Genomic DNA, 15,131 nt, shown 5'->3' on the forward strand with positions numbered 1-15,131 from the left:
AAAGCTTAACACGTTGCACTACTATGTAAAATGGAGCAGGACCTAAGCCCAACAAAAGACCAGCCTTTAAAGAATCAGATCTTCTTATGGCAGGCAGGTGACACATTACACACTGCTCAGCATACACACTGCCTCTTGGAGGCATCAACTTCTGAGAGAATTAACATGCACCTTTAAAACACAAAACAAGAAAAGTTTAGCCGTGTGTTAATAGCAAAGCAAGTGAATCAATTCACAGCTCTCTTTAACCGGGACACTTGAGGCCAACTTTATTTAAACTGTAAAGCGAATCTGATGTACTAATGCCTTCTGCTATCAAAGTTTATTTTCTGTTTGAGACAATACCACGACATTTTACTGGAAATATATTGCATAAAAAGCAACACAGTGAATTCTTGATTTGTTTATAAATTAGCCACTCCTTAAGCAGGCAGGGCAACAGCTCTATATGGGAATTATGCCTACAGTCCTCCTGTGTATCAAAAGGAGGTTGTGAGCAATGGTTTTTTCTGGTTATGACATCACTGTTATTATGGATATTCAAGATATTAGAAGCTGCTTGCTGTCAGTTAAACGATCACATCTCAAGTGCACCTGCTTTATAATTATTCATTTTGGAGCAGGATCATTAACATATTCCTTTAGTCATTTACAGGCAATTTGACTCTACAGTAATGATTTTTCCCCTCTTTGTAACAAATTAATGATATATATATAAATACATGAGTATAAATGAAATTCATACAATTCATATCATAATTAGCGCATACCAAAAGTCTGAAGGCTGCCTAACTTGCCTTTTCTCCCTCTCGTAGGCAGCTATTCTGCAAAACTTAACAGCTACAGCACTGTAGATGACTCTTTCAAAAGAAAGGTGCCTGTCAATGTTCTCTTCTTTCAATGATAGCACAACTTAGTAGTCAGGTTAGCAGTTGACACCTTAGAAAAAAATTCTTTGCTCCAAGCTCAAGAGTAGAAGAGCTAAGAAATTGGATGTTCATTACCTCTATTCTGCAGCATAAATAAGAGAGGTGTTTGTCTGATATCTCTGTAATGGCTTTGCCCAGGTTTCAGATAGATTACTTCATAGCTAGACAACCTGGAGAATCATCAGGTAATTGGCATGCATGTATAAGCAACAGGAGCATATCCAAGCTCTTCTAGTACACCTTAAACACTAATAACTCATCTTGGGGTTTTCCACAGCTCATATGCTGACAGAACTTCCCTAAAACCTCCATCATCAGTGCAAGACAGTCCTGATCTCACCTTAGCTTATATGCAAAGCTCTTAATGGCAGACATTACTGCTGGGCTGTAGGATGCTATAAGACAGTCAGAAAACTGCAAAGTCAATTTGGCCCAAAGAATCTCTTTTCTGTAACACCAGAGATGCAATAATTGCCTACTCCTGGCAACACCTTATCCTCACAAAGTGTGGTAGACTACAAAAACACACAGAGCCTGCACAGATCATTCCCATGTATTACTTCTCCTTAGCATGTTGTTGGACTTCTACAGAGGCAGGCAGTGAGGAACATCAGAATCAAATCAAGTTCCCTTGTTAATTACACACAAAAGAAAGACAGCACTGCTCACTGATCTACTGGGCTGACGTACATTTGTTGAGAGTGCCTACATTGCCTCCAGCAGTCCTGTTTGTTACGCTGACAACAGAACAGCCAGCAGAACTTCAGCAGATGCAGGGAGTAGGGAAACAGACACATGGGAACGTTTCTTCTTTTAAACTGCCCCCCAAAAATATTCAGAAAACACCCATGACGTAGGGAAGTTTCTTCCCACAACTATTCTTCAGGAGCAACCTGGGAACATCCAAAAGAAAGAGACATCTGTAAAAAAGAAAGAAAAAAAAGAAGAAAAAAAAAAAAGATTTCCAGCTTCCTTCCTGGTGATGTTAGAGGGCTCCTAAGGACGCCAGAAAAGCCCTGGAGGAGACCCACAGGAGTGCGCTGCCATTGCTGAGCAATCCCTCCCAAACATGTCTACCAGAGGAACCCAAAGCGCCCTTATTAAGAGTGGCTGCACGTGAGCATAGGGAGCTTTGAAACAGCAATTCGTAGCTCTAAGCATCAGAACAGACTGTGACATTCTGGGTGATATGCATGATTCAGAACAACTCCTGGATATGTCTGAAATTATTTCTGTGCTAAACGTCTGACTAGGAATCTTGTCCATAAAACACCAGCATTTTTTTCCATTCAGTTTCACTGGGTCAAGATACCAGTCAGTGAGATGGTGAACTGATGGCATCTGAGAAACTCTGATGCAAATGTCCCTGAGCTTTCATGATCTGTTTCCCTAGTTATCCTGAGGAAATTACATCACCCTGTATAGAACAAAAGCCTTACAAAAATAATAGTTTGTTCTACAGTTATCACATTGTCTGGTTACAATGTGTCAATTTGACAGGTGCATAAAAAATTAAATCAGCATATTTACTAATGTCATCAGAGGGTGAAGGCAGCACCATTATTAAAAGTGTTACAGAAAGCTGAGGAATACTAATTACCAAATGACATACCAGTCAAAAATCAAAGCACAGAGACACTATGATGGAAGCAACAAGAAGATGGACTCTTTTTTTCAAGTGATAAAAAACTCAGACAATCTCACCATATAACAATACCCACTGTGCAGGATATGTATCATTCCCATGTATCACTTAGAAATGGAGATTCAAAAAGACTGCTGAAACCTTTGAATATTGCACTCACTATCAGGATAATTTACTGGTTTTAATATACAACTAAGATGCTACAGAAAACAAAACATTGGATTATAATTTATTTTACATTACTGGAAGATGATCCCTCAGTGTATTCCGCATTATTGAAAACTGAGCACTTGCCCTTTCTATTTTCCTCATGCAGCTCATGCCACCACCACTGGACCAGATGGATCTGCTCTGTAGCACTTTCTCTGGACCAAACATCTGTGGTGGTGCATGGCAAGATTTCACCTCTCCCAAAATGAAATCTGACATCTCTCCAGCTCTTAATATGTGCACTGCACACCCCTGCATACCAGACATGGTTAATTACTCCCCAGTCAATAAAGGACTGATTCTTCACAAGATTTATCCTGCTTTGCACCACGAAAACAATAGGTTAAAGAAATGCACAAACAGAAAGGAAGCAGCTGTTATTCTTCCACCCAGTGAAAGCATCAGTATACCAAGATAGACAGCCAAAGGAGAGTGCCATACATATATTCTCCTACCTCACACAGCTCTGCCCAGCTTTGGATGGAGACCAAGTCTTCAGCTTATAATGCCTTGGTGCTGTAATTATTCCCTGGGTCTGAGCTCCTCTCTTTCTCTTCCCCTCTCTACATCCCTTTCTCTTTCCTCAGGACAGAAGAACGTGAATTGTCCCCGGACACGGAATAAGTCCTGGAAAGAGAGATCCACTCTATTCTGGATTGCTTTTGTGAAAATTTAAAGCTGCGCATCTGAAGTTATCTTCCCTGTGCCAGCACTTTCCCTTTCCTTCTGCTAACTTTAAAGACCATTTTATAGCCTTCCCTGACATAAAGTTGCATTCACTCAGGTAGCAATACGCAAGTTTGAAGAAACCCATGAAACATCAGAATAATGCAGAGAGCTCATCACGACTCATTCTTACTTTCTTGGCATTCACTGAAAGCAGTTTTAGATTCATGAACTGCATGATATCACTGAATAGTGCCTGAGTGCCTTTTCTGGGGGACAAGACTTGCACAGCCAAAAGTCAGACCTGTATTCAGAGCCAGAACTGGATCTTCCCAGGTCTTTCCCAACCTGTCCAGCACCAGCCCAAGCAGCAGGCATCCCATTAAGTCCTCTTTTAAGCCTTCCTGAGCCTCCATAGCCACAGAACCAGAGTTGTAGCCCCCTTATAACCTGGCAAAACAAAGGGAGATGGACCTGATTTGCTCTGCAGTAGTGCAGAGTGTGGAAGTGAGGCAGAGAAAACTTTTCCACCCATCTTTGCTATATTTCTGCTTGGACCAGGTACTGGTTCAACAACTGAAAACACACACTACAGTAAAAGTTATCTTTAAGACATTAGCATTTGCCAGAAGTTCAGGTACCTTGACTGCTACAAAAAGTAAGGAAATAACACAGTATCTCTATGTGACACAGGCTAATAAATATATTTATATCAAACATTACACCACTTTTCATGTTTGACTGTTCAAGTAAAAAAATAAAAACATAAAGCAAAAGCAGGCTACACAGTACTTTATGCTCAGAATAGATTTGTTTCACTGAGGTACCCAAAAACAACATGGTTTGCTGATGAGAACAATAGCCTGTAAATTTCTGAATCTGAAATATTCATGAGAAGTAGGTAATGACATTTACAGCTTAACAAACATACACTTTGAACTCCTAATGAAAGATCATAAAAAGCCAGAGTGTAATATGGCATTATCCTTTGTTTTGGACTATTCTGAAAGACTCATTCTACACAGGAAAACAACTAGTGGAGTTGGGGAATTTCCAGTAAGAGCAGTCATCGCCTGGAAGGACATCTGTGTCCTACCCAAGGCTACAAGGGATCCCTGAGTACTGCTGAGTAACTCTTAGAGAGCAGCATCCCATCGAGTGGAATGGAACGTTATTTCCCGCAACAGTGACTGATGGCCAGTGATTAACAAGCGCTGCTAAGTATTTGACCCTGCTTTCCATTCGCTCTGTTGTTTGGTAGACAATGTTTCACTCAGCTGAATGGCTGATCTCTTTTGAGGAGAAAGAAAGCAATAGTCTGCCAATGTTATATCTAATTTCATTTTTAAATGAACATTATCACATTGTTACAGATTTGCCGGCTCTGTGCAACAATTATTCACTTGAGAATTCCAGATCCTGTGCTCCACAAACATACAGTTTTGCTAACTTTCTTCAAATAGATACAATTCTTGAGATACTTACGCATATTTCACTGATGGGAAAAACAAATCAAAACCCCAACAGCTATTTCTACAGCAAAAGTAAAAAAATGCTGTCGTTCTCAATGCAAAAATTTATCTAAATTTATATTTACTGTTGATCTGTCAAGAGATCACATGATATTGAGTTTAAATTTTATTTCACCCCTTATGAAAACCATTCCATAACTTGTGAATCCTCCATAAAATAATGCAGAAAAAAAAGGCTTATCTTATTAACAGAACTCAGCTAAATCAAGGGTAAGTTTCCCTCTGGTAATGAAATCAAACACATTGAAAGGCCTCTACAACTTTGATTAATAGGAATTTGGATATCCTATGCAGCATCTACTGACTGCAGTATTTAAGGTACCAGATAGTCTCGTGTTAATTGATGCACGAATGTTTAGATAGATGACCAAGAACATGCTAGAAGCCAACTTGAATACACCCACTGGTTCCCCTTGCCCTTCCAAGATATTTCAGTGACGTGGCACCACTCTTCCTTACCCCAGACAGAGGATGAGAATTGCAGCTCATTCCCTTAAATCAGGAGCAGAAGCCAGAACATTAAGCACTACTTTCATTTCCCTTTTTCAAGAGTTCAGACCTTTCCAAACCCACATCACGTGTTCTTACCAGGAGGTTGCCCTCTCTTCTTTTTCTTCTACTTGAAGCAGGAGCCACTCTCCACTACATGCAATATCTTGTTGCTCTGTTTTCACTTGGCTTGCAGTTTCATTACAAGCATTTTGCATATCTCTGGCTGGAACCTGTAGATGAGAACAGCTTTTTAATGTTTGCTGTAGTTTCAAAGAAGTGTGTATTTATTCAACTGAAAGCAGTAATGATGAAGGAAAAAAATATTATTTTCAATGTTACTTTCACTGCACATTTCCAAGATGAGGCACTGAAGCTTCATTTGCAGTCTGCTGCAAAGGAAATCAAGACGTACATTTAATATGAAAATTGTGCACTGCAGCAATATGGAAAGAAGAGATGAAACTTCTGACTATGTATCTCAAGATTGGGTGACAGAACATGCTATGCTGCTATACATCAAGTACCAGCAGCCAAATGTTGGAGCAATATCATTCCCTGTTCATTTAATGCATCTTTGTGCAGAAGCTGACATCTGTGTGAACGTTATAGGACACTCATTTGTAACAGAGGTTTCTCTTTGCAAAAACAAAGGCTACAAAATAAAGTTTCTCAGTTATCTGGCTACTAAGACAGAAGATAATTAAAGCTGTCTTCCACAAGATGGCTCCCTCTTGCTGTTTGTATTACTGACTCTCAGCAGTGTGCAGGGAACATAAACAATATTCAGGACAACTGTGTAATTATGATTTGGAGGAGTAAGAGTGCCTCCACATGGGAGCAGAAATGCTTCACCGAATTAGGGCAGCTAATGTGACAGTCAAGAACTGTATATCGTTCATTTTCTACAGATTGGAAAGGGGCTGGAAGGTTCAGTGGGGTGATTTAGAATCACATCTTTGGAATGGCACACGCTTGCTCCACTTGCACTCCAAGCTGGGGTCTTCAGCTTCTCAGCCACACCTCTCAAGTTCGAAATGCAGGAAAATGTCTAAAGTGCACCTCTCAAAATATGGTTTATTAAATTGACAAAAATAGGGTTAGGTCTAATGTCTAAAAGGAAAGAGAAAATTGCATTTCCTACACATTAGAAATGAATTATTTTTATGCAGCTAGAAACTGGCCACTGAGTCCTTGTTCCTTACTATATACACTGCACTCATCATTTGACACCAACGCCCTCATGCTACACCACGGTTGCCACTGTAGCATGTTTCTACTAAAGGAAGGAGCTCTGCTCTCCCTGCGTGAACTCCCTCATTCTAAAGCAAGCACTTCTTGGTTTGTATTAAAAATGAAACTACCTGGAGAAACAAGCTGTAAGAAGAGCAGCCATTCTGCTGTAACTGCTGCCAGTCACAAGCAGGACACACAGCTTCTCAGTGCCAAGAAAAAAGTGAGAAATGCCCTCCTGTCTTCACACATGATTCCACTTACACTACCATTACACTGCAGCAACCCTGTTGTTTTCTGCACAGGTGCAACACCACACTTTCAGGAGAACACAGTCCCACTCCCAATGGACAGCCTGCCCCCAGTGCTATTTCACAGCCCAGGTAATGATCTTCTCCATTGAAACTCTGATGTCCTCCCCAGAAAACATTCCTATTTCCTACTTGTGCCCACAAGTATCAGCACTGGTGAGAAGAGTTCAGTGAACACTTGGTAAGCTGTACATAGCAACATAACTTTTTCTTTAGCTAAGGCAGTGAAAAAGAGGTTTGTAATTCATAGTGAACATGAAGGTTGTCCTGGTAGCAATATGACTTATCTCCAAGCTGACAAAAATTAAGGAAGACTTGCTTGAAAGAAACAGGAGGATATTTCCCTCACATGCCCTCAAATCTGTGTTAAGTCAAAGTTTTTTCAGTTCTACTGTCAGTGAAGCTTAGGAACATTAGTAAAACCTCCAAGAGCCAGTTCTGATGCCATACCAATTTGAATTGCTTCAAATGATCTTATTCTATAGAACACAACACCAGGTAATCTGAAAAAAAAAAAAAAAAAAAAAAAAAAAGCCACAATTTTTGCTTTCACCCTTGTAATTTCCTGGAATCATGCTGCGTTGCTGACTTTTAAGCAAAAATCTTTATAAAAACCCACTGGAAGTTCTATTTAAGAACTGGTGGCAGGATATGGGCTACTGACTTCTGTACAGTTGCTCCAAGCTCAACTGCCAAAATCTGAGCAGCATGTCCTTAGTCTTTCCTGTAATCTTATGCAAGTTTAAGACACGTTACACAAAACATGTTGAACTGAACGAAAACATGCACAGGATTCCTCTGGAGTCTTTATGGACCAATTTTAGCTTTAGTTTCTGTGGGGCTAATTTACACCTCAAGATACACTCAATGTGAAGAAAGTTCACTTTACCTGCACATCAAGGTTTGTGTGAGAATTGAGTAAAAATTGTTGCGGCATTACAGAATGCTTCTTATATTTTTAATTTTCTATTAAGTTTTAAAAGAGTACCAGCATCTTTATTGCCAAAATCATTTGTGAAATCACATTAAAATACAAATAAGACCAGTGAAATGTCAACAGAATTGGTTAATTTTCCTCTGCTGGGATGTTTTGATATTTAGGGAATATTTTATGTCTCCAGAGACCCAAAAAGCAAGTCATCCAAAAAGTGGTGTGCATGCAGAAAATCATCATAATACCCTATGGGACCAATCTGAGCCCATCAAAATCAACTGAATTCTCACTTCTGACTTCAGAGAGGTTCAGTGCTGCTCCTCAACATGCGATTTCTAAGCCTAAAAAATCATTAGGCCTTCCAACACCTCCCTGTTACCAACAGCACTTTAACAGACTCAAACTCCCAGGACAACATACAAATGAAGACTGACGCAGTACTACAACCTATGGAATGCCCAATCCTACATAGATCACTCCAGAAGTGAAACCTCCTATTTATTTCCATGGAAACCATAGCAACTACAAGACCACAACAACACTATTTGACGGAGTAAATTCTCAGCTACAAAATACTATTTTTCAACACAGTCACTACTGTTAGCTATGCACTTCCACTGGTGTTGAACAAGAGCCTGCATGCTGCTCTCGTAAAAATCTGCAAGTCTAGGATCTAAGAGCAGCCCCTGCTCGAAAAGGAACTTTTTCTCTTTACTATGAAATAACACCAAAGTAAAAATTAAAAGACAATAAACAGAAGTATTTAGCAAAAATTAAATGGAGTTTGGCATTGTAGAAGGTAGATCAGCAACACAGGAATTTTCACTGGATATCAAAGAGTTTTCAGAATAATAATGTCTGTGCAACCAGACCTCAGGCTTGTAACCCAGCTCCTAAAATCATATTGTCACTGCTGAGATTAACAGAGGTCACCAACACAATTACCATCACCAAAATAAAAATAAATGCATTGCCAAAATAATTTCTAAAGTTTGTATTTTGGTTCACTGGAATCTGGACCTCTTCATCTTTAGAAGAAATCTGCAAAACCCACTTTCCTGCCAAGCACTGCCCAGAAAGCACACACAGTTTATCATGGCAACTGTTCTCATGTCTAATGAGAACTAATATTTACTCTGCATAGGGAAAGTGAGCTATATGCTCCCCACTCTTTTAGCTCTTCATTAGCTTCATTTTACAGTTGCATGTGTTTTTGACACAAGCACTGGAGAAACCTCTACATGTGAGTATTACAAAACATAAATTAATGATATGACTGGCTTCTACAAAAATTCAGCATGCAGTTTTGTTTGTGAGGGTTTCTAAAGAGAGAATGCATTGTGAGCACCTGCGCAATTACTAATGAGTATTATAACTGGACACAAGTATTTAGCAAGTTATATCTAGAGTGGCCACGCACACCTCCAGCCTTGAACTGGCAAACTCATGCTGTGGGACAGCTGCTAACAAGGCAACTGCACCAACCCAAGCAGCACAAACCGAGCTGCTGCCTTATCACAAAACCAATTTATGTAGTTTGAAGATTGGACCTGGATGATCTGATCTCAGCCTTACGTATTTGGAAAGCTTTTATCTGCATACCAGTAGAGCACACTTCTGAAAAGCAGAAGGACATTTCTCAGTTGAATAAATAAATCAGTTAGGATTTCAGTCAAATTATTTACATATTCTCAGCTCCAGGTGAGTTCCCTGCTCTTTTATCTAATTCTATTTTGTGCATGTTTAGGAGCTACACATTTGCCCATCACTATTTTCACCCATCCATCCACACCAGAACATGCAAAAACTGGGAATGATCGTGAGCAGCATGTAAACCTTTTGTATAATAAGCAATTTTCCAAAATGCTGGGAATTCCTGTAAATTATTTCTTCCTGGAATATGGATGGAAGATGATGGCTTTGACCCTTTATACAAAAATCTGACAATCTTCTTAACAAATATCTCCAAGCTATAGCAGCTAACACATATTTATGTGAAAGATGGCTCAGAATAATTGATTAGGTTTGCTAAGGTTCCGGTTAAGAAACTGCAGCTGCAATCTCTTTTTTTTCCTTCCCTTACTGTTTTCTTGCATAACAATTTCTTCCTTATCATTGCTCATTTTCATGCAGAGCATGTTTGCTTTTTTGCTATGGTCAGTAGACACTCCATTTTAATTACTTCAAAGGTAAAAACATTTGAAGGCATTTGGCTCTTATTTCAGGTAAGAAAAACAAGCAATATGATGGTTATAAAACAGCATAGGAAAAAATATCTAAAATGCAAACATACCGACCCTCAAAAAAACAGATGCATAATAAGAACATCATTTGCTTTGTTTTTGCCTAGACCTTTTCCTAGCAAACTCAGCAGAGGCAACAAGTTAACTTATCTGCTACCTAACTCTTTACAGAGGTTACTGTGTAGTTATTTGTCAAATGCAAACCTACAACTTCATTACTATAATTATGTACTAACCATCCAATTAACTCCTGGGGTAAATGCATGTTGCTCTTGCACTTCCTGCTCCAATACACATTTAGCTTTAAATTTCTGTTCTTACCATGTACCCAGCAGTTATAAAGCCCTTTAGAAACACGAATTCCCCCGTTATTGATACTGGGCAATCAGATAAGTTGCAAGTGCATGAGTAGCTTTAAGAAGTTCTTATGGCTAGATAAGAAAGATATTTAGTATGAAACACTGTCAGAGGGAGCAAGAAAAGGAGTCTATATGTTCTGTGAACTTCCCTGATCCATTCAAAGGATGGATTAGTCAGGAGGAACAAAATGATAAACTAGCATCAATCCCTGTAATTTTAATTAAATTCATGAGGTATCATCAACCCACACGAAAACTGTCTTGCCATGCTACATGATGCATATTAAAAGAAACAAAAATCTTGATATGGAAAGAAACAGGAGAGAGATATTGGTGCAAACTACCATCCAGGTACATACACCACTCAATTTGACAGATGTACAATTTATTAATATTTTAGAATGACTGCCACAGAAATCTTGCATGAAATTGAATCAGAAACTGAGTAAATGGAGGCACAAAGCTGCTGAGTTACTTATGAGTGTCCCTGGCTCCCCAGAGGCCAAGCCCCTAGCACAGGGGGTCACTGGGCTGGGACATGGAGCTGCATCCAGCTACACCTCACTGTTGTCAGATCTCAATGTTCCATAGTGCAAGAGCAGGAGGAGAAACTCTGGTGTTCAGCCTTCCAGAATAAAATTAATATACTTTTTGTCATGGAAATGTGAACAAATGGGATAGAGATTCTTCTTCAGACACAGGCCATCAATAAGTTTGAGAAATATAAGAAAGATGTAAGCAAGTCCTTCCTGCAACCAATAAAGCTGTCTTGAATTCCACCATGGATGAGTCTGTTCCTCCCTTCCAAACGGCTTCTGGGAATACGTTTATTGCCCTCATTCTCTTTAAAATTCCCCAATCTCTTCAAGGGCACGCAAAAAGAATTGCTTGGCAAATAGAATTTAATTGCATTAAATAGCAGATCTTTTCCCCATAGATAGTTTACATTTGCCACCAAAACAAAACAAAAAACTCTGAAAATACAGTCATGCACTGAGTGGAGGCTCACAGTAAAAAGTTATTCCATGCTATTGGCTTCTCTCCAAAAGGTACAGCTAACAGAGGTAATTTAAATATGCTAGAACACAGGAACAAATGCCTGAGCTTGGTTGCTCTCTTTGTCGAAACCTATTCTTTCAGAAAATCATTTTCTTTACCCATTGGACAACAAAATGCATTGTCAAGAAATTTTATAGCAATAATTATAAAAGATGTCCATTTGAACCCATTGAGGTCTTACTGATTTTATAACACCCAGCAGACCTCCCTGCAGGAGAACGCTATATTTATGTTAGCAATATATGCGAGAATTGAGATCATAAAATTAAATGACCACATAGAACTGTCATTTATATGATGAGCGCCTATGTATGTGAAGGCTGGTTTATCTTGCAAGATAGGGTAGTTCTAAATGGTCCACTCTCAGTCAATGCTTTTAATCACGCATTTCTTCACTGCTTCTGCAATATTACACTTGAAGGACTGGTAAGCAGTTTGCTATGAAATGTTAAATGGCTACTGGCAATCCAAGCCCGATGGAAGTACTCACTAAAATAGAAGTACAGTACATATTGTATGCAATTGTTTTATGAGAGACATTATGGTTACTAGAATAACATTTCACCATTACCAACTGCTGAGAGAAAAGTCATTAAGATATTTGGCAAGCCAGTGTAATTTTTCAGCAGAACTACAGTATGAGACCTCCGAATAGCTTCTGTACAGAAAGGCAAGCTGTCTCAAGAAAACAACTTAAGTCTTCAGTGTCATTTTATTCAGAGGGGTTTATTTTCAGATGCCAATGAGAAAGTTATTGCTGCAGGAGAGTGAACAATTGAGCCTTAACCCTTATTATAACAGCACAATTTCAGAAGCACTATAATAAATCTTGCAACAGTGTTTCCATTAAAAATCTTTTCTGAGGAGCTTTTATGCTCTGTAGTGTCATTCAGACACTTTTATGAGAGATTTCTTTAAACTATTGTTCTAAAAATAAAGAGAGATTAAACATGTTTGAGCACTGTTAAATGCTGAGAAGGAAACAAACAGAACTCTGGGCACTATTTTAATCTCAGCCTCTTCTCATGGTTTGGGTTTGTTTTTTTGTTTTCTTTTGTTTTTGTTTTTTTTTATTTTATTTTGTTTGTTTGTTGTTGTTTTTTGTTTTTTTTTTTTTTTTTTTAAATTCTACAGCAACAGAAATGAAAAATCTCCCTCTGCATGGAAGCAAGGAGCTCTGTGCTGCACAGAGCCCCTCACCATCATCACTTGTGCCAGCAGCTGCACATTTGTCATATGGCCATCAACATATTAAATACCAACTCACAAACACACAGATGTCATTCCATCCTGGTCGTTTCCAGTAAATATGCCTTTCCTCTCCCTAGACCTGCACTTTAATGATGTGACGAGGCGTTGCAGCTTCAAGGTGCAAGCATTTTCAACCCAAACAGCCGCTATGCATCACCAAACAAAATCCTTTTCTCTATAACAAGAACGGTAATGACCTATTACAGTATTATCACAAGGTAACAAAACATAAATAATGAGGCCCAGTGCAGCCAAATGCTACTAGTTGTCAATGTTTCCAATGGAAACAATGACTTCTGGTTAACGTTAGCTGACAGCAGAGCTCACGAAAGCCCTGTAAACGATGCAGGCCAGAAAACAAGCTACTATTTTGTTCCTCTTTCTGTCTGCAAATGCAACCGGGACAATCTCAAGATGGTGAGTAGTTTCAATAGGATTTTCTATTTATTGGATTTGAAAGAAGGCGATTCAGCTATTTGATTTATTTATTGTTATTAATCTGATATTGCATACAAGCATACTTAGCAACAGAAATTAAAATATAGCTAGATTCAAACTCAAGGAAACATCTACCGAGAGATCCATTCAGTAACAGAAAAATAAAGGAGTAGAAACTTCATCAAACATAGCAACAGTTTCAAAGGCTAAACAGAATTTAAAAAAAAAAAAAATAAAAAAAATCACAATTTACTTCATGTTGTCAGCAGAAATCCCACAAAGGAAATATGCATCTGAGAAAGTGGTGGTGGAAATTAACACATTCTCAGGTGAAACCACAGGAATACCAATTACACTGAAACTTCCAGCCAAAGCCATCCTGCTCAGAAAGACAGTTCTCCCGTTCCCACTGGAACTTACTACACTTGTATCATTATAGCTCTGATTTTGCAAGCATTTATGTATGTGCTTGATATCGCCACTATAAGCGATTCCTACTGCTCTTCCTCTAGCACAGAAATAAACCCCAAACGCAAAAGCAGTCACCCACTAGGAGATATTCTCAAGTCACCATTAGCTTTCATGTTCATGTCCATCTGTTTTACCTACATGCATTTAAATTTATGGCAGGTATTCACAACCGAGAAAGAATTTCACAAGTATGGAGCAATACTTTTAGAGCCACAACAGAATACAAGAGAAATCTAATGAACAAGAAGATAAAGCTATTTTCTAGAACTCAATGGCTGAATTGCACAACTATTAACATAACTTGCTATTTTAAAAATAAAGCATTAAAATACACTAACTTATTTTTCTTACCAAAATAATGACCAGGAACTCAAAGTAACTGCTTTGATACTCATTAAATTACTCCTCATACACCGGTGAACTAATTTACAGGACTTCATTCCACAAATTAACTCCAACTGTACATACTGAGGTATACGTCATATTTGTATTTAAATTGTATTCTCATTTGGATTCCACAAAATTAATAACTACATTTATTAAAGATGTATTTTTACTTCTTTCTCCTAATTTCGTGAGTTTGTATTAGAACCAGATCACCAAATTAGATTCTAGAAAACAATATATCCATGCAATAATAAAAATTGTTTTCCCTTTGGTCTTCACAACAAATAGATTCACTTTCATTTTGAAATTCAATTATATTTTTCCTCATTCCTTTTCTTAAGGCTTCTAGCTTTTACAAATAATTGTGCACATACACACAGATCAATGTGGACAAATGTTTTATCTTTAAAGCTCATCTGTTGTGCCAGAAGGGTGTGTTCTTCATCTTTTTTAATTCAAAATGCTAATTTTACAGTATCTCAGAATTTCAAGGGTTCTTCACAGCTCCTGTTCCCATGAGAGCTCTCTCTAAAAAGTTAATAACATTAACAGTTTTTCTATTAATTTTGTCTGACTTTACATAGTTTTTTTTATTATTATTTTGGTTTGTTTTTTTTTTTTAGGGTGCCACCAGAAAGAAAGATAAGCATAAATTCATATATTTTTTTTTAAAGTTGCTAAAATTTCCTTCATCAAACTGAAAATATCAGAGCTTCTCAGTGCTTTACTGGGCTTCTTCCAAAGTCACCAACATTTCTGCATCACTCAGTAAAACCAAAACAGAATAAACAAAAATAATCACAGTGCCTCAAACTTAATGAACTAAACTGTAAACTGCTGCCTCACTTTACAAGAGCAGTTCTTAACATCATTAAACTGCTGAACGTTTCCAAAAGAACTTAAGAAAACACACGCTTCAGCCCAAAAGTGGAGCAGGGGTAATGTGATGAGTGAACAGGATTACTTGTGTAAGC

At 38.2% G+C, this 15,131-nt stretch overlaps 1 long non-coding RNA gene across 1 annotated transcript in view; it reads right to left on the reverse strand.

The window, feature by feature from the left end:
* Window positions 1–297: 297 nt before the first annotated feature.
* The window catches only part of LOC128082575 (uncharacterized), a 90,528-nt gene continuing 75,694 nt past the window's right edge, over window positions 298–15,131 (reverse strand). The window contains exons 2-4 of the long non-coding RNA XR_008207726.1: window positions 5,571–5,704; window positions 3,240–3,411; window positions 298–1,849 (exon numbers count right to left, since the gene is read on the reverse strand). This is a non-coding gene — a long non-coding RNA (uncharacterized LOC128082575). The remainder of the gene's footprint in view (window positions 1,850–3,239; window positions 3,412–5,570; window positions 5,705–15,131) is intronic.

This window comes from Tympanuchus pallidicinctus, unplaced genomic scaffold (genome assembly GCF_026119805.1).
Source record: "Tympanuchus pallidicinctus isolate F22 unplaced genomic scaffold, pur_lepc_1.0 scaffold22, whole genome shotgun sequence".
Classification (NCBI taxonomy): Eukaryota; Metazoa; Chordata; class Aves; order Galliformes; family Phasianidae; genus Tympanuchus; species Tympanuchus pallidicinctus.